A 20,542-nucleotide genomic window follows, 5' to 3' on the forward strand; every position below is an offset into this window, starting at 1 on the left:
CCTTCTTAGGGCTACAATAACGTTATCCTTTTTTTTTTTATTTGCTTGTGGCTGGGCTTGCTGGCACTAGTAGTGCAGCTAGTACCATATTGTGAGGAATTAGCAGGGGGACTTGCTACCGTTGTGTTTAGCTCTTAGTGACACACATATCCACCTCAAACACCAAAGTGGGAAAATTTATTAGGGGTTTGATTTCAATTAGGCACAGTCTGACAGTTTCTTTTTATTTTACGTTTATTTTTTTAATAACTCAGTGTCATCTCATCTTGCATAGTAGTGTGCTTTAATACTTGGCTAGAAAATAGCCATAGGAGAATCCAAACGGCTTACTTACGCCTACAGTAGCGTTATATATATTTGATTTCTGGTTGATCTGCTGGTGGCTGTAGTTGTTGCAGTGCATCTACTAGCAAATTGTGAGCAATTTGGAGTGAGACTTGCGACCACTGTGTTTTGCGCTTAGTGACGCACATATCCATCGCAAAGACCGAAGTGAGAAAATTTATTAGGGCCCGGGGTTGGATTTCAATTAGGCACAGTCTGCCATTTCCTTTTTTATTTTACGTTTATTTTTTTCATAACTCAGCGTCATCTCATCTGGCATAGTAGTGTGCTTTAATACTTGGCTAGAAAATAGCCATAGGAGAATCCAAACGGCTTACTTACGCCTACAGTAGCGTTATATATATTTGATTTCTGGTTGATCTGCTGGTGGCTGTAGTTGTTGCAGTGCATCTACTAGCAAATTGTGAGCAATTTGGAGTGAGACTTGCGACCACTGTGTTTTGCGCTTAGTGACGCACATATCCATCGCAAAGACCGAAGTGGGAAAATTTATTAGGGCCCGGGGTTGGATTTCAATTAGGCACAGTCTGCCATTTCCTTTTTTATTTTACGTTTATTTTTTTCATAACTCAGCGTCATCTCATCTGGTATAGTAGTGTGCTTTAATACTTGGCTAGAAAATAGCCATAGGAGAATCCAAACGGCTTACTTACGCCTACAGTAGCGTTATATATATTTGATTTCTGGTTGATCTGCTGGTGGCTGTAGTTGTTGCAGTGCATCTACTAGCAAATTGTGAGCAATTTGGAGTGAGACTTGCGACCACTGTGTTTTGCGCTTAGTGACGCACATATCCATCGCAAAGACCGAAGTGGGAAAATTTATTAGGGCCCGGGGTTGGATTTCAATTAGGCACAGTCTGCCATTTCCTTTTTTATTTTACGTTTATTTTTTTCATAACTCAGCGTCATCTCATCTGGCATAGTAGTGTGCTTTAATACTTGGCTAGAAAATAGCCATAGGAGAATCCAAACGGCTTACTTACGCCTACAGTAGCGTTATATATATTTGATTTCTGGTTGATCTGCTGGTGGCTGTAGTTGTTGCAGTGCATCTACTAGCAAATTGTGAGCAATTTGGAGTGAGACTTGCGACCACTGTGTTTTGCGCTTAGTGACGCACATATCCATCGCAAAGACCGAAGTGGGAAAATTTATTAGGGCCCGGGGTTGGATTTCAATTAGGTACAGTCTGCCATTTCCTTTTTTATTTTACGTTTATTTTTTTCATAACTCAGCGTCATCTCATCTGGCATAGTAGTGTGCTTTAATACTTGGCTAGAAAATAGCCATAGGAGAATCCAAACGGCTTACTTACGCCTACAGTAGCGTTATATATATTTGATTTCTTGCTGATCTGCTGGTGGCTGTAGTTGTTGCAGTGCATCTACTAGCAAATTGTGAGCAATTTGGAGTGAGACTTACGATCACTGTGTTTTGCGCTTAGTGACGCACATATCCATCGCAAAGACCGAAGTGGGAAAATTTATTAGGGCCCGGGGTTGGATTTCAATTAGGCACAGTCTGCCATTTCCTTTTTTATTTTACGTTTATTTTTTTCATAACTCAGCGTCATCTCATCTGGCATAGTAGTGTGCTTTAATACTTGGCTAGAAAATAGCCATAGGAGAATCCAAACGGCTTACTTACGCCTACAGTAGCGTTATATATATTTGATTTCTGGTTGATCTGCTGGTGGCTGTAGTTGTTGCAGTGCATCTACTAGCAAATTGTGAGCAATTTGGAGTGAGACTTGCGACCACTGTGTTTTGCGCTTAGTGACGCACATATCCATCGCAAAGACCGAAGTGGGAAAATTTATTAGGGCCCGGGGTTGGATTTCAATTAGGCACAGTCTGCCATTTCCTTTTTTATTTTACGTTTATTTTTTTAATAACTCAGCGTCATCTCATCTGGCATAGCAGTGTGCTTTCATACTTGGCTAGAAAATAGCCATAGCAATAGGATAGCATCGTTTGATTTTAAAAACTAAAAAACACACAAAAAAAAAAAAAACACAAAAAAAAGGTAAAAAAAAAATTAAAGTTATAACTCTCATTTTCAAAATGTTTAACCCGAGGGCTAGGGGTAGAGGACGAGGGCGGGGACGTGGGCGTCCAACTACTGCAGGGGTCAGAGGCCGTGGTCCTGGGCGGGGTGAGACACCACCTGCTGATGAGGGAGCAGGGGAACGCCGCAGAGCTACACTCCCTAGGTTCATGTCTGAAGTTACTGGGACTCGTGGTAGAGCACTGTTGAGGCCAGAACAGTGCGAACAGGTGATGTCGTGGATTGCCGACAATGCTTCGAGCAATTTGTCCACCAGTCAGTCTTCCACGCAGTCCACCCATGTCACCGAAATCGGCACTCCTCCAGCTCCTGCACCTCAGCCTCCTCCCCCCCAGTCTGCCCCCTCCCAGCAAAATTTGCCATTTGAACCGGCATACTCACAGTCACAAACCACTTGTCCGGTTGCTGATGAGCAATTTTCCGATGCCCAGGTTTTCCACCAGTCGCAGTCTGTGGGTGATGATGACCTTGTTGACGTACTGGAAGAAGTGTGTAAAGAGGTGTCCGACGATGAGGAGACACGGTTGTCAGACAGTGGGGAAGTTAGGGCAGGAAGTCCGAGGGGGGAGCAGACTGAGGGATCGGAGGATGATGAGGTGACAGACCCAAGCTGGGTTGAGAGGCCGGGTGAACACAGTGCTTCTGAGACGGAGGAGAGTCCTCGACCAGAACAGGTTGGAAGAGGCAGTGGTGGGGCCAGACGGAGAGGCAGGGCCAGAGCTGGTGCATCAGCGCCAAATGTGTCAACTAGTGAAGCTCCCGTGGCGAGGGCTCCTGCGGCGAGGGCTAGATTTTCAGAAGTCTGGAGGTTCTTTAAGGAAACACCGGATGACCGACGGACTGTGGTGTGCCACATTTGCCAAACCAGGATCAGCAGGGCTTCCACCACTACTAGCTTAACTACCACCAGTATGCGCAGGCATATGAATGCTAAACACCCCACTCAGTGGCAACAAGCGCGTTCACCTCCGGCCGTGCACACCACTGCTCCTTCCCCTGTGTCAGCTGATAGTCAGCCCCCTGCCCAGGACCCTGCCACAAAAACCCCATCGTCGCCTCCACGATCCTCCACAGCATCCACCAGCGTTCAGCTCTCCATACCCCAGACGCTGGAGCGGAAACGCAAATATAGTGCAACCCACCCGCACGCCCAAGCCCTTAATGTGCACATCTCCAGATTGCTAAGCCTGGAGATGCTGCCCTATAGGCTAGTAGAGACCGAGGCCTTTCGCAGCCTCATGGCGGCGGCCGCCCCTCGGTATTCGGTCCCCAGCCGCCACTACTTTTCCCGATGTGCTGTCCCAGCACTGCACCAGCACGTGTCAGACAACATAATCCGTGCCCTGACCAACGCCGTTTCTGACAAGGTCCACCTGACCATGGACACGTGGACGAGTGCTGCCGGGCAGGGCCACTATATATCGCTGACGGCACATTGGGTTAACTTGGTGGAGGCTGGGACCGAGTCTGACCCTGCGGCTGGTCATATACTGCCGACGCCGAGGATTGCGGGGCCTACCTCGGTCCAGGTGTTTCAGGCCTACTATGCCTCCTCCTCCTCCCACCCCTCCTCCACCTCCTCCTCCGAACGACCATCCGTGGGCATGGCGCCATCAGTCGGTAGCTCTAGGCACAGCAGCAGTGCCGTCGCTAAGCGACAGCAGGCGGTACTGAAACTGCTGAGCCTAGGCGATAAAAGGCACACCGCCCAAGAACTATTACAGGGCATCACGGCGCAGACTGATCTGTGGCTGGCACCGCTGAACCTGAAGCCAGGCATGGTTGTGTGTGACAACGGCCGTAACCTGGTGGCGGCTCTGCAACTCGGCAGACTGACACATGTGCCATGCCTGGCCCATGTGTTAAATCTGATAGTTCAGCGTTTCCTCAAGACATACCCCAATCTGTCTGATTTGCTCACGAAGGTGCGCCGCATCTGTGCGCATTTCAGGAAGTCCAGCACAGATGCTGCCACTCTCAGGGCAGCGCAGCGCCGCCTCCAACTGCCCGCTCACCGACTGTTGTGCGACGTGCCCACGAGGTGGAATTCAACACTGACCATGTTATCCAGAGTTTACCAGCAGCGCCGAGCGATTGTAGACTGCCAGATGTCAACTTCCACCAGAACTGGTAGTCAGGTCAGTCAGCTTCCTCAAGTCTACAATGAGGAGTGGACGTGGATGTCTGATATCTGTCAGGTGCTGAGTAACTTTGAGGAGTCAACACAGATGGTCAGTGGCGATGCCGCCATCATCAGCCTCACCATCCCGCTGCTTGGCCTGTTGAAAAACTCTCTGGTCAGCATGAAGTCGGAAGCTTTGCGCTCGTCACAAGAGACGGGGGAAGAAGATTCCCTTGTTGATAGCCAAAGCACCCTTAGGTCTGTTTCTCAGCGCATATCGGAGGAGGTGGAGGAGGATGAGGAGGAAGAGGAGGAGAATGTTGGCGAGACACAAGAGGGGACCATTGTTGAGTCCTTCACTGTTGAGCGTGTATGGGCAGAAGAAGAGGAGTTGGAGGAGTTGGAGGAGGAGGAAATGGACAGTCAGGCCAGTGAGGGGAGTGAATTCTTACGCGTTGGTACTCTGGCGCATATGGCAGATTTCATGCTAGGCTGCCTATCCCGTGACCCTCGCGTTCAAAGAATTTATTCCAGCACCGATTACTGGGTGTTCACTCTTCTGGACCCACGGTACAAGCAAAATCTTTCCACTCTCATCCCTGGAGAGGAAAGGAGTGTGAGAATGCATGAATACCAGCAGGCCCTGGTGCACAAGCTGAAACAGTATTTCCCTTCTGACAGCGCTAGCGGCAGAGTGCGTAGTTCTGCGGGACAAGTAGCGAGGGAGAGTAGGCGAGCAGGCAGCTTGTCCAGCACTGGCAAGGGTACGCTTTACAAGGCTTTTGCCAGCTTTATGTCACCCCAGCAAGACACTGTCACCTGTCCCCAGTCTCGGCAGAGTAGGGCTGATCTTTACAGAAAGATGGTGAGGGAGTACGTAGCTGACCATACCATCGTCCTAAATGATCACACAGCTCCCTACAACTACTGGGTTTCAAAGCTGGACATGTGGCACGAACTGGCGCTGTACGCCTTGGAGGTTCTTGCCTGCCCTGCCGCTAGCGTCTTGTCCGAGCGGGTTTTCAGTGCAGCTGGTGGCATCATCACCGATAAGCGTACACGCCTGTCGACTGACAGCGCTGACAGGCTGACGCTTATCAAGATGAATAAAGCCTGGATTTCTCCTAATTTCCAATCTCCACCAGGTGAAGGAAGCTCAACCTGAATAATTTATCCACTCCTCCTCCTCCTCATTTTCCTCCTTCTCCTCCTCTTTGTACAGTAAAGCAGAGGAAACTGGCTATTTTTTTACAGGGCCCACTGGCTCTAGCTATAGTACTTTATGCATTTAATTTTTATGGAGGGCCACCGACCCGGTCCTCTGTTTTAAACAATTTTTGGGAGTGCCACATACAGGCACTCAATCTATTCAATTTTTCTGGAGGGCCACCTACCTGCTCCTCTGGTTTGAAAACTTTTTTGGACTGCCACATACAGGCACTCAATCTATTCCATTTTTATGGAGGGCCACCTACCTGCTCCTCTGGTTTGAAAACTTTTTTGGACTGCCACATACAGGCACTCAATCTATTCCATTTTTCTGGAGGGCCACCTACCTGCTCCTCTGGTTTGAAAACTTTTTTGGACTGCCACATACAGGCACTCAATCTATTCCATTTTTCTGGAGGGCCACCTACCTGCTCCTCTGGTTTGAAAACTTTTTTGGACTGCCACATACAGGCACTATCCAAATTGAATTGTCTCCATAGCAGCCTCCACACGTTGTCTCCATTGCTACCTCCAAAAGTCGTCCATATAGCTGCCTCCATACATCGTCCCTTTATCAAACGAGGTGTGTCAGGCCGAAATTTGGGTTGTTTTCATGGATTCCACATCAAAGTTGTTTACTTTGTCGCCACCCTGCTGTGTTATCCACAAAATACACTGGCAAACTTTTACCATTTACGGATATTATTTCAGCGCTTCTTGCGCATCTGTTTACATTCCCCTCACCCGCCATATCCTAAACTTATAAGAACGCTACTACACTTGATCTTATACAAAAGGTTCTTAGAAGTGCTGTTTGGGGAGTAGCCTAGAGACAGGGGCTTGGATTGGCGAAAGCTCGCCTGGCAGCGGAGCGCCAGCTCCATGCCAAGAACCAACTAACATAGTTTTAACTGCAGCACCTTTAATCTACTACTAGTTCACTGCCTCCATACATGGCCGCCTTATCAAACGTGCTGTGTCAGGCAGAATTTTGGGTTGTTTTCATGGCTTCCACAACAAACTTGTTAACTTTGTCGCCACCCTGCTGTGTAATCCTCAAAATATACTGGCAAACTTTTACCATTTACGGATATTATTTCAGCGCTTCTTGCGCATCTGTTTACATTCCCCTCACCCGCCATATTCCAAACTTATAAGAACGCTACTACACTTAACTTGGTGCAGGCTGGGACCGAGTCTGACCCTGGGGCTGGTCATATACTGCCGACGCAGAGGATTGCGGGGCCTACCTCGGTCCAGGTGTTTCAGGCCTACTATGCCTCCTCCTCCTCCCACCCCTCCTCCACCTCCTCCTCCGAATTACCATCCGTGGGCATGGCGCCATCAGTCGGTAGCTCTAGGCACAGCAGCAGTGCCGTCGCTAAGCGACAGCAGGCGGTGCTCAAACTGCTGAGCCTAGGTGATAAAAGGCACACTGCCCAAGAGCTATTACAGGGCATTCCGCATCAAACTTGTTAACTTTGTCGCCACCGTGCTGTGTAAGCCACAAAATATACTGGAAAACTTTTTTCATTTACGGATATTATTTCAGCGCTTCTTGCGCAGATGTTTACATTCCCCTCACCCGCCATATCCCAAACTTATAAGAACGCTACTACACTTGATCTTATACAAAAGGTTCTTAGAAGTGCTGTTTGGGGAGTAGCCTAGAGACAGGGGCTTGGATTGGCAAAAGCTTGGATTGTTTTCATGGCTTCCATGTTAACTTTGTCGCCACCCTGCTGTGTAATCCACAAAATATACTGGCAAACTTTTATCATGTACCGATATTATTTGAGCGCTTCTTGCTCACCTCCTTTGGTTCCTCTCTGCCACCCATTGGTTTGAAGCCTGAGTCCATTTAGGGTATGTCGCCATGCCACTCTCTAGCCTGCCGCTGCTGCCGCTGCCTCTGCATGCCGTCCCCTATAGTGTCAGGGTCAATTATTGGATGTTTTAGATGCTATCTAGCTTCATTCTGTCACTCTGTCATGGCCATGCTGTTGCCCATAGTTTTGGCATAATGGTGCGATTAAGCAGCCTCAGAGGCATCCATGCATGCTGCCCCTGCTGTTTCCTGTCCATTTCCGTGGTGTTTCCATCCTTTTCTGAGGTTCCCAGGTGTTTGGCCAAGCTTCCCTGTGCAGAGCCTTGGTCCCCTTGAAAAATGCTCGAGTCTCCCATTGACTTCAATGGGGCTCGTTACTCGAAACGAGCACTCGAGCATCGGGAAAAGTTCGTCTCGAATAACGAGTACCCGAGCATTTTAGTGCTCGCTCATCTCTAGTCGGGAGATAATATACGCGCGGAACAGTGAAGAATAGATTATAGATGTTTGCATACATCTGCTAACTTATCAGAAGACATTCTTTTTCAATTAAATAAAACATTTTATTCCCGAACCATGTTCCCTTTGAAAAATGCTCGAGTCTCCCATTGACTTAAAAAACGCACGTGAAAAACGCAAATGACTCCAAGGAAAAATGGAACAAAAACGCAGCCAAAAACGTCAGTTTTTCACGCATTGCACCCTGACGTGAAATGCAACGCTAGTGTGGAAGGGGCCTAAGTCTCTGGATTTGTTAGCAGATCATTTATAATCCTCCAAGTTCTTTATTTATTTATTATAATTATTTATTTATATTCCAGATGCTTTATCATTCCGGAGCCCTGCTGGATTTTCTGGCTAGAGTTTAGGATCACACGTAGGGTCTTCCTCGCATCAGGAAACATGGTTTCCTAATCAGAGACCTGACATTTCACAGTGGCACAAACTGGGCGTAACGGGCATCACATAACGGGCGTCACATAATGGGCATCACATAATGGGCATCACATAATGGGCACCACGTAACGGGCGTCACATAATGAGCACCACGTAGCGCGCGTCACATAATGGGCACTGAACTTTCCAGAAATAATTGCAATTTCCATCTTGGGCTCCATTGCACATCATATTTGGAAACGACCTGTATGTTCAAAATGTTCATTTCACCATTACACCACATATTACACCTTGTTAATTTCTCCCAAGTGGTGTGCATTCAACAATTAGGGTCACTTTTCGGGTTCCCCTCTGTTTTGGTACCACTAGGGCTCTCCAAATGCATCCTGACACATGTGAAGGATTTCTGTCAAATTTGGCTTCTAAAAGATAAACATCCCTCTTTTCCTCTACTGTGCACCCATACAACATTTCATACGCATTTTCACCTTTTTCCTTTTTAGGGCGTAATTAAATCAAACACCTTTATGGGCAAATAGGCATATTGCATCTTGCTAAATTCTCCAAGGGGTGTACTTTCTTAAATGGTGTCACTTGTTGGAGTTCTACTCTTTTTTTTTTTACCACTAGGGTTCTCTAAATGCATGTAAAGAATGTGTGTCAAATTTTGCTTCTAAAACGCCAACGTCTCTCTTTCCCATACAACATTTTATTTGCTCATGTGGGGCAATTTTATACTCGGGAGAAATAGTAGTACACACTGATGGGGGTTGTTTCATCTTTAATCCCTTAGCTTAGCTTACAAAAATTAGAGCTAAAAGTGACTTTTTGGGAATGTTTTTATCTTTTCCCTTTTAGGGGCCTAATAGATTCAAACACCTGTAGGGCAAAATGCATATATTACACCTTGCTAAATTCTCCAAGGGGTGTACTTTCCAAAATGGTGACACTTGTTGGGGTTCCCCTCTGTTTTGATACCACTAGAGCTCTCCAAATGCATCCTGACACATGTAAAGGATTTCTGTAAATTTTGGCTTCTAAAAGGCCAATGCCCCTCTTTCCCTTCTGAGCCCTACTGTGTACCTATACAACATTTTATATGCACAAGTAAGGCAATTATACACTCGGGAGAAATAGTTTTACACATGTCTGTGGGTTGTTTATTATATTATCCCTTGTGGCTTACAAAAATTAGGGGTAAAACTAACTTTTTGGTGAAAATTTTCATCTTTTTCCTTTTTAGGTCATATTTGAATCAAACATCTGTAGGGGCAAATACACATATTACACCTTGCAAAATTCTCCAAGGGGTGTACTTTCAAAAATGGTGTCCGTTGTTGGGGTTCTACTCTTTTTTGTACCACTAGGGCTCCCTGACATACGTAAAGGATTTCTGTCAAATTTGGCTTTGAAGAGCCAAACATCCCTCTTTCCCTTCTGAGCCCTACTGTGTACCCATAGTTTTACACATTTCTGGGGGTTCTTTCATCTTTTATACCTTGTGTCTTACAAAAATTTGGGGTAAAAGTAACTTTTTTGTGAAAATGTTCATCTTATTCCTTTTTGGGGCCTAATCAAACACCTTTTGGGGAAAATACACAATTTACACCTTGCTAAACTCTCCAAGGGGTGTACTTTAGAAAATGTCACTTGTTGGGGCTTTCCTCAGTTTTGTACGACTAGGGCTCTGTATATGTATCCTGAAACATGAAAACTTTCTCAGCCATATTTGTTTTCCAAAAACAAAACAATGCTCTTCCCTACCACTTAAAAAAAGGGCCGTGGCAGGAAGGTGCAAAATGGCCAAGGGGACGGGCTTCCCCATTCCCTTTTATTTAGCAGATTTTTTGGCATTAAAAAGTTGCATAAAAAGCCTCAAAGGCATTTCAGTCCCCTCCAGTTATTTATGAAGCATGTACAAATTTTTCACCACAAGAACAGCATAAGTACACAGCAGATAGATCGATTAAAGGGCCAAAAGTACTTTAATAAATTTGACAGGAAGTTTAGCTCCAAAAGATAGCCATAGAACTGTCCAAATGAGCCAGCCTAAAGACTAATAACCCCCATAGACCTCAAATTGAATGAAGCAGCAGCACTCTCTTGTAAATGATGTAAAATGTAAACATGTTTTTTTAATTCCTCAATGATGTGGCTACAACTGATGTCATCGGCGGCAGCGATTTGCACATTGCAATGAATCAGGAGGAAATTCCTTTATACTGCCATATGGCCTGGCCCCTGATCACCCATGCCCCTCTGCCCCCACTGGTGCATCGCCCCCGCGTGACTCACCTGTCCCGGATCCTGTTCCAGCTCCCTCCGCCATGAGCGCGCGTTCCCGACTTCCAGGTCGCGCCAGCGCGCTGTTAATTGGCACTTGTCATTTTCAGAAAATATATAAGCCTGCCTCTTCCGGCACACCCTGACGGATCTTTATGTCAGCAGACTAACCAAAAAAGATGTCTCTAAATCTCCGGCCCAAGCCCTACTTATGATCAACATGAACTCCTTTGCTCCAGCGCACATGACTATAATAGGACACATTTTTATGGCAACAAAACTGGTGATCACGAGACACTGGAAATCAATAGAAGCCCCACATATTAATGAGGTTATAGCGCAAATTAACACCACCTGTGCCTACGAGAAAATCCTGGCCTACCAGCTCTCAACTACATCAAAATTTACCAAAAACTGGGACACCTGGATGACTAGTACTTTCTACCACCAATAGCTTTATCATCAGCCATAGCCAACTATGAGTCCAATTATAACACCCTACAAAATCAGATCCAACGAGATAACTCTGTTGCCAGAACAAACCCCCCCCCCCCTTTGTGCAGACTCCATCCCCAAAGTTGTTAGTTTTCTCTCCTATTATTATTACTGTATCTATGTTCTGTTTTATTAAAGTTAATGGAACTTAGCAGACTAAAAGGTGGATCCAAAAAAAAGTGGATCCATTTCTAACTACGCATTAGAGACTGTGACAAAGTAGGATAAATGGATGGACCCATTCCAGATAACCCAAATTTAGCTGAACATTAATAAAGATCCACCTAATGCTAAGTGATCAACTCAGTTGTAATGTTCAAAATATATGTCCATTGTTCACTAAGCAATCAAGTATGTTGTTAGGTTGCAACACAAATTACTGTATTTAACCTTATTGTTTTGTTAAAATAAATAAAAAAATACTTTAAAAAAAAAAAAAAAAAAAAGAGAGAGCTCCCCTGCAATATCCCTGACAATTCCTGTTTGTTCTGAGTTCCTGTGTTCCTGTTCCCGTGCTCCTGTGTGTTCCTGTGTTCCTGTTCCTGTGCTCCTGTGTGTTCCTGCGTTCCTGTGCTTCTGTGTGTTCCTGCATTACTGTTCCTGTGTTCCTACTTTCCTTCTTCCGTGCTCCTGTGTGTTTAAGTCTGTTCCTATGTTTCCGTTCCCTTCTGCCTGGAACTCCCATTGATAACCCTGGATTAGACTTGAACTTGCATCTCTGCCGCCTGCCCTGACCCTGTGCCCGAACCTTACAACCTGCAAAGGTACCTCGACCTTTGCTGGGACCGTCAAGTTGCACCTGTGGAATGACCTGACGGCACCCCGCCGCAGCAAGACCATCCCGCTTTGTGGCGGGCTCTGGTGAAGACCAGGTGCCACTTAGATTCCAGTCCCAGGTGTCGGCTAGTACCACCTCCCGCGGTGGTCCAGAGGTCCCGCATCCTGACATGTTTGAGGTAAAACTGTTCCAGTTGCCAATGGAAAGCAATCAGAGATCAGCTGTAATTTTATAAACAGCCATGCAAAAAACTTGAGCTCTGATTGGTTACCATGGACAACTACAACAGTTCTGCTCTCAGACACTTCTGATAAATCTCTCTATAGACAAACTGACAGTCAGAAACACAGACAGTCACTGGATTGAGAGTGTCAGAGACACAGACAGTCACTGGAGTGAGAGTGTCAGAAACACAGACAGTCACTGGAATGAGAGTGCCTGAGATCGACAGTCACTGGAATGAGAGTGCCTGAGATCAACAGTCGCTGGAATGAGAGTGCCTGAGACCAACAGTCACTGGAATGAGAGTGCCCGAGACAGATAGTCACTGGAATGAGAGTGCCCGAGATAGTCACTGGAATGAGAGTGCCAAAGGCAGACAGTCATTGGAATGAGAGTGCCCGAGACAGACAGTCACTGAAATGAGAGTACCCTAGACAGACAGTCAGTGGATTGAGAGTGCCTGAGACAGACAGTCAGTGGATAGAGATTGCCCGAGACAGACAGTCACTGGAATGAGAGTGCCCGAGACAGACAGTCACTGGCATGAGAGTGCCCGAGACAGTCACTGGAATGAGACTGCCTGAGACACAGTCACTGAAAGAGACTATCAGAGACTGTCACTGAAAGAGAGAATCAGAGACAGTCACTGAACGAGACTGCCAGAGACAGACAGTGTCAGTGACAGAAATGGTCAGTGACAGTTTATAGAAACATATGCATTTTTTTTGTTAACCTATTTTGTTACAGCTAATTTTAAACCTAATTATGTTACAGCCTACAGTTAAACCTAATTTAGTTACAGCTAAGAGCAGTTATTAACTATCCTGGGCCATGACGGGAGCTACAGCTAATTATCTATAAAAATATATAATTTTATAGGTGGGGACTTAAAAACGGAAACACAAAAACAAAACAGGGCCAGGTCATTAAGGGGTTAACTGCATTAACTTTTTTCGTTAGGCAATCAGAAATTCAATTCTTTTTCAGTTCTGGATTAATGGAATGTTTTAACGTTTTAATTCCCCAATTGAATAACGGTCTGAACATTCAGAGTGACTTAAACCTCTGTGACATCATTTTTTTTTATGAATTTGTTTTTATTATTTCATTGTTTATATTTTTGTTATTATTCTTCTTATTATTCCCACAGTTTTTTAGGCCTATAGTCTTTACTAGCCCCATTTACAGTCATTTTTCAGTGTTGAAATCAAGGTTCCCATTGACTCCCTATTGGAGTTCATGTTCGGCTCAAAGTTCGGATCCCGCACTGTATTTTGTCCAAAAATGTGTATGTACCGATTAAACCCGAATTTTGACCAACCTGTTCATCACTAGTCCAGAGTTGCCCTCAAGAACCGCAATGTTGTGACATCACTGCGCCTCATCCTGCAGACGGAGAGTGAAGAGAGCAAGTATGTGTGTTTATTTTTGACTATACAATGTTAGTAATTATACAAAGTTTTTGTGGAGAGGCTATTGCCAAGTGTGTGTGGGCTTTTACTAAGTGTGTGGAGAGGCTATTGCTAAGTGTGTGTGTGTGTGTGTGGGGGGGCTACTACAATATGTGGGGAGGAGGGCTATTATGAAGTTTGTGGGGGGGGGGCTATTATGAAGTGTGTAGGGGGCTATTATTAAATGTGTGTGTGGGACTAATTTCTAGTGTGTGAAGAGACTATTGCTAAGTGTGTGGGGGCTATTACTAAATGTGTAGGGGCTATTTCTAAGTGTGTACTTAGTGTTGGGGCCATTACTAAAAATAAAGTGGGTAAGAAGTAGCATGGTGCCCAGGAAATGTACTGTTTGATTTCCTGATTATTAACCATTAAGCATAACTGTAAAGCTATAGTGATTTTACCAAATTATTATATGTGCAGGAGCAGACTAGGAATTTAAAGTGATCCTGGAAAAAGATTTAAAGTGGCCCCATGATAGAGGCGGGGCCAATTTACTTTAGGAGTGCCCATCACAAGTAGGCAGAGTCAATTAACCATAAGCGACAATAAGGGTGATGCCACACATTAGCGTTTTGATTCCGTTTTGTAACTGAAGCAAGACGCGCTGGGGTGGCCAGTGGCCTATCGCATATGTGTTGGTATGAAAATGTATGCGTTCACAATCAGCGTCCGTTGTCCCACATTTACACAATAATAGAAATCATTACTACATGAAGTCTATAGCCTGTGCTGTGTGAGTAGTAAGGGTTAATAGCTTATCTGCACAGAGCTGATAGTGCCGGATACAAGGTGGGGGAGGAGGGCAGCATGAGGAGATAGACAGAGAAAGTTCTGTAGAATCACAGGCTAGGATGGAGGAACTGATAGGGAACAGGATGATCTTGTACCTCACTATTCTGTGCAGGAGACATCTGCATTTACTGTTCTACTGTTCTGTAGACTTCTAGCTCTGCTACCAGTGGTGTGTCATTCACGAATGGTCTGGCTCTTTTATGCGAACAGCGGGAGTCCCTGCAGTGAGCCAATGGCTCACTTAACCCACCGCAACCGGCTCACCATGCCCCCTTTAACCAGATACAATCCGGTTAAAATTGGTGTGGAATGGGGAACTGGCTGGACTGCGACTCCCTATTATACATGTAATAGGGAGCCATTCAGGAGCCAGAAGAGCCGGCTCTTAGTGAGACTAATGAGACAGCTGAGGAGCCATAATTTCCATCACTATCTGCTACATTCAGTCACATGACCTCTTTCCCTGTGAGCATGAATCCTTCTGAGAAACATAGTGTAGAAAAGCAGGGTCTCATAGGGCTTATCAGCACATGGAGAGGAGGCAGCCATTGCAGCACTGAGGTAACCTGAGGGGGAAAGCAAGGAAACTACTGAATATAGGTAACAAAGATAATAAGCAAAGTTTTTTTCTTTAATCCCAAGAGCTATTGAGTTGTGAAAGAAAACCCTTTACAGTTACTCTTTAACGCTGCTGGGTAGAAATAGAAATATGTGTTTATTACTTATAAACCTAATGCTATATTTATCCTAATGAAGCTCAAATGCTCCAGAGGGTGTCAGAAGAGCCCCTCCAAGCTACAAGTACTTTGGCTATAACATGCCCCCACCATAGCACTGTTCCCTTGACTCCCTGCTCCTTCTACACTCTCTCCCATTCTGTGTGATGAAATCTCACAGAAGCAAAGCTCATATGCATACTGCTGTGCTGCAGAGTATAGAGCTATGCTTAAGCACATGTCAATACATGATTTACTATGTATATGAGTTAAAGGAATATTTGGCATTGCACTATAATCTCTCTCTCTCTCTCTCTCTCTCTCTCTCTCTCTCTCTCTCTCTCTCTCTCTCTCTCTCTCTATATATATATATATATATATATATATATATATATATAACATTGTTTATTTTGCATTGTGATCATTTTAATAAAAATATATACAAAATGGCAATGATGGAATTGTTGGTTTTTGTTACCTTTCTCTTCCTGAAATGGAATCAAAAGTGTTAATGTAGCTCTCATTCAGCCTCATCAATAATAAAAATGTAAATGAATCTAAGAATACGTTTCCCCTAAGCAAATTTTTGGTAAAATGAATATTTTATTAAAAAATATTAAATAGTTAATATAAAAAGTCATTTTATTTAAATCAGAAAGTAGTAAAAAAAAAAAATAGGTAAAATCTAATTGACCAAATATCCTATGTTCTACCTAGGAAACAGCCTGCAGTGTTTATTTTTGTACACTAAGTGGCACTGTTGCTACATCGTAGGCACTATAGATGCCATACTCACAGTACGTCATAAATTCAGCATATCCACATGTTGTCTGCTGAACTATACTGGAACATTGCATCAAATTTGGCGAAATTATTTAAAATCAATTCTATGAATTCTTTAATTTAAAACATTAAGAATAATTAAAGGGAACCTGTCACCAGAGGGCTCTTTTCCCTGTGGACAGGTTCCCATAGACAGCATCTCCCTGCCAGCATCTTTGTGGAAGAACTGGGGAGGCTGAATTTCAAAAGCTAACATACTCTTTCTCATTACCATATTTCGAAAATATTGGCGCCAACGGTCATCAATATTCAACTCTCCCCCATCCTTCCTCTGTCCATCCCTCCCCGTCTGTGTAACTACATGGAGGGAGTTACCTCTGCTCTGCCTAGTTACACAGCATAGTAATGGAGCACATGCACATTGTTTTGTTATTTCAGGAACAACAAAACACATAGATATCAGAAAAGCATGTCTGCATACTACTTTACAGAGTCTATGGGAACCTGTCCCCAGCCCTCTCTTGACAAGTCCCCTTTAACAAAAATCACAATATGCACAGGTATGGCAGGGACGCTGCATATTAAAAATGCAGAAACTATACATCAATAGGTGATTGTGGAAAATGTATACTAAAACTTGAACTTTAACCCATGGCTGCATTATGACCCATGATTCATAAAGCCTCCATTGTACCCACCTCTCAGGTCAGGACCTCTCTGCCCACTGTGACCTCTGGTGAAGCTCTCTGGATGCTTTACTATAGTCCCAGACTGCAATGATCAGCTGTAAGGTGCCTGTAATGAAGTTTTATTGATAATCCTTGGTCCCATTACAGCAAAAAATTTAGAAAATCCAATTGTCAATGGGGCAAAAATAAAAATTTGTCTGGAGTTACAATTATAAAATATACAGTCTGACTTACATACAAATTCAACAAACCCAAGGACCCTATCTTGTACGTAGCCCGGGGGCTACCTGTATATATATATATATATATATATATATATATATATATATATATATATGTACTGTACATATATATATATATATATATATATATATATATATATAGAGAGAGAGAGAGAGAGAGAGAGAGAGAGAGCTATTAACTTCTAAAAGCAGTTTCCGAGAGAGGAATACGAATCCAATGTACATTGTTTAAGCAATGAGTCCAAACATGGGTCCAATATGAAGATGATAGGACATGCTATTTAAAAAGTGGTGCCGCTGTAAGTACACATTTAGATCCCGTGTTGCCACTGCCACTGCCATGTACCTTTCTGCTGCTCGGACCACTGCAATGGATATTGGGTGAAACGCTGATGAAGCATTATATCTGATCTACTAGAGAGCAGAGCCTCCTCACTGCTCTCCTCTTCTTGCCATCCCAATGTGTTTCTCTAGGAAACTGGACAGATAACATGCTTACTGCATCACAACAAGGTATCTACTGCTGCCAGCAAGTTTGTGTGTGTTTATCTGAGATGCTGACTCTGGGGGGCATCTCTGTGACTACTGGCTACTCTGGGGGGCATCTCTGTGATGGCTGACTACTCTAGGGGGCATCCCTGTGATGGCTGCCTACTCTAGGAGGGCATCCCCAAGACGGCTGACTACTCTGGGGGGCATCTCTGTGACTGCTGGCTATTCTAAGGGGGCATCCCTGTGACTGTTGGCTACTCTGGGGGCGTTTCTGTGACTGTTGGCTATTCTGTGGGGCATCTTTGTGATGGCTGGCTATTCTGTAGGGCATCTATGTGCCTGTTGGCTATTCTGGGGGCATCTCTGCAATGGCTGGCTACTCTGTGAGGTATGACTGCTGGCTATTCTGGGAGGCATCTCTGTGACTGCTGGCTACTCTGAGGGTATTTCTGTGACTGTTGTCTACTCTGTGGGGCATTCCTGTGTTGGCTGGCTAACCTATAGGGCAGTGAAGGCGAACCTTTTGGAGACAGAGTGCCCAAGCTACAACCTAACCCACTTATATGTTGCAAAGTGCCAGCATGACAATTTAAGCAGTAACTTATTGACAGGTTTTAATCGTATTGGCGTCCTGAGTTCGCCAATACAATAGAAAGATGATGGAGAAATTTGGATTGTAGCTTCCCTCCAGGGTCCCCTGAAGAGGCAAAATCAGAGGATCCAGAGCAGGAGCTCCAATGACAATCCGTCTCTATCCACACCTTCTTGCTCCTCCTGTAGTGTTGGCAGCCAAGGATGTCACTTTAAAATAGCCTTGTGCTTGGCACGTCCTGGGCTGTTTTGGATAACAGGAGAAAGTCTTGAGACCTAGCTGGCAAACTCTGTGTTGGGGTGAAGGCCTGGGTGCCCACAGAAAGGGCTCTGAGTGCCACCTCTGGCACCCGTGCCATAGGTTCGCCACCACTGCTATAGGGCATCCCTGTGACTGCTGACTACTCTATGGGGGACTGCTGACTCAAAAATCTGAACCCCAAAATCCATAACTTATTTTATTTTTTTCTGGTTACTGAGATGCTTGTGAGCTTATTATCTGTGGTACTTACCAGCTGCACCATTTAATATTTAATGCAATGTATTTAGAAGTTGAAAAAAGGTACAAGATTAAGGGTAAATAGTGGTACTCAAAGGGAACCCTATCTGACAACCAGCTTTTAGCTAAAAATAGTTTCCCTCAGATCCCCATGAAATCAGAGTTATAAACTTGCCTGGTATCTATGCATCTTTGGAGCGAGTCGAGGGTGCGTGGCCTAATGTCATGTGACAGGGTGACATCATCAAAGGTCCTCAAGCTACTTAACATTAGCAAACTACACCTCATGTACATATCTGACCACATAAAACAATCACAGCAGCCTCCATGGACTTCTACTCCTCTCCTTTAAGCTGCTGTGATTTCATGAGATATAAGCTAGTGTACAGTTTTTTAATGCTACAAAAGCTATAGGACTTGCAATGATGTCACCCTGATCACGTGACATTTTAACATCCACGGAGGCCACGCCCATCTCGACTCGCTGTAGCCATGTTTAGATACCAGGTAAAACTATAAAGTTGAATATATGGGCATTTCAGGGGACTAATTTTTAGCGAAAAGGAAGGTGTCAGATAATTACTAGGGCTCTATGGGAACCTGTCAACACCTGTATTTGTGAAAAATGGTGTGACAGGTTCCCTTTAAGTCCTAACATCTTGGCACGTGTTGGTTTGGACAGTGGATGAGTCCTAGTTGTGTATTTTTTATTATGTAGCCCAAAACATTCTTGAACTTAATTTATCTCCTTAGCAATTTATATGGCTAGATACCAGTATCTGTTTATGCATCTGCTTTGACAGCCCTTAATTTTCAGAGACAGTTGTGGAAAATTTGGGTTTAATCCCAGTCTGAGAATCGGTTTGTGAATGGACTGTCCAGGAATGAAATTTAAACATCCCTATTTCCAAACTGTAAAGTAGGTTTGTACCAACCATACACATTTACTGCCAGAAAGTAAGATCCAAATATTAGATGCACCTAATTCATAAGAGGCATACCACTTAATGCAAGAAGCATCTGTCTGAAAAATATTTTCATTTTATATTTCCAGAAAGAAGGTAAAGTGCAAAGGAAATGGGGTTAGACTGTAAGTCTTTAAGTCATATGAAAGCAAGTGTGAACAAGGCAATTGTTGTAATATAAACAAGGAGAACATTTATATGTAACCTATAAAATTTATAAACTCCACCCTAACAGAACAGAATATAATTCATTTTCCGTTTTCTGACCATTTTCCTGACAAAATGAAAATATTTCAGCTCTAATAATAAGTAATAAAATAGATGTAGGCAGGGGCGTTCTTAGGAGAGGCAGGGCCCCATAGAAGACTTCTGAAGGGGCCCCCCTACCCCCTCAGAAAATATACATATATACACACATTTATATACCTATATGCATAAACATACAGTTGTACACTTTTATATGCACGCACATTTATACACTCTTACAGACATTTATACACTCTTACATGTGTCTGGACACAAATAGACCATATACAAATCACATATACACACATACAGTCCATGTACAGCATATATACACGCACAGTATATATACACCATATACACATACAGCATATACGCATCACAGATATAACACATATATTCAGCTTAAATACATCACATGAATGTTATATACTTTCAAAAGTATTCAGCCCCCTTGAACTTCTACCTTTTGCCACATTTGAGGCTTCAAACATACAGATATAAAATTGTAAGTTTTTGTGTAGAATCAACAAGTGGGGCACAATTGTGAAGTAGAACGAAATATATTGGATATTTTAAACTTTTGTAAAAAATAATAAACTGAAAAGTGGGGCATGCAATATTATTCGGCCCCTTTACTTTCAGTGCAGCAAACTCACTCCAGAAGTTCAGTGAGAATCTCTGAATGATCCAGTGTTGTCCTAAATGATTGATGATGATAAATACAATCCACCTGTGTGTAACCAAGTCTCCATATAAATACACCTGCTCTGTGATAGTCTCAGGGTTCTGTTTAAATTGCTTAGATCATCATGAAGACCAAGGAAC

This window comes from Engystomops pustulosus, chromosome 2, assembly GCF_040894005.1.
Source record: "Engystomops pustulosus chromosome 2, aEngPut4.maternal, whole genome shotgun sequence".
Lineage (NCBI taxonomy): Eukaryota > Metazoa > Chordata > Amphibia > Anura > Leptodactylidae > Engystomops > Engystomops pustulosus.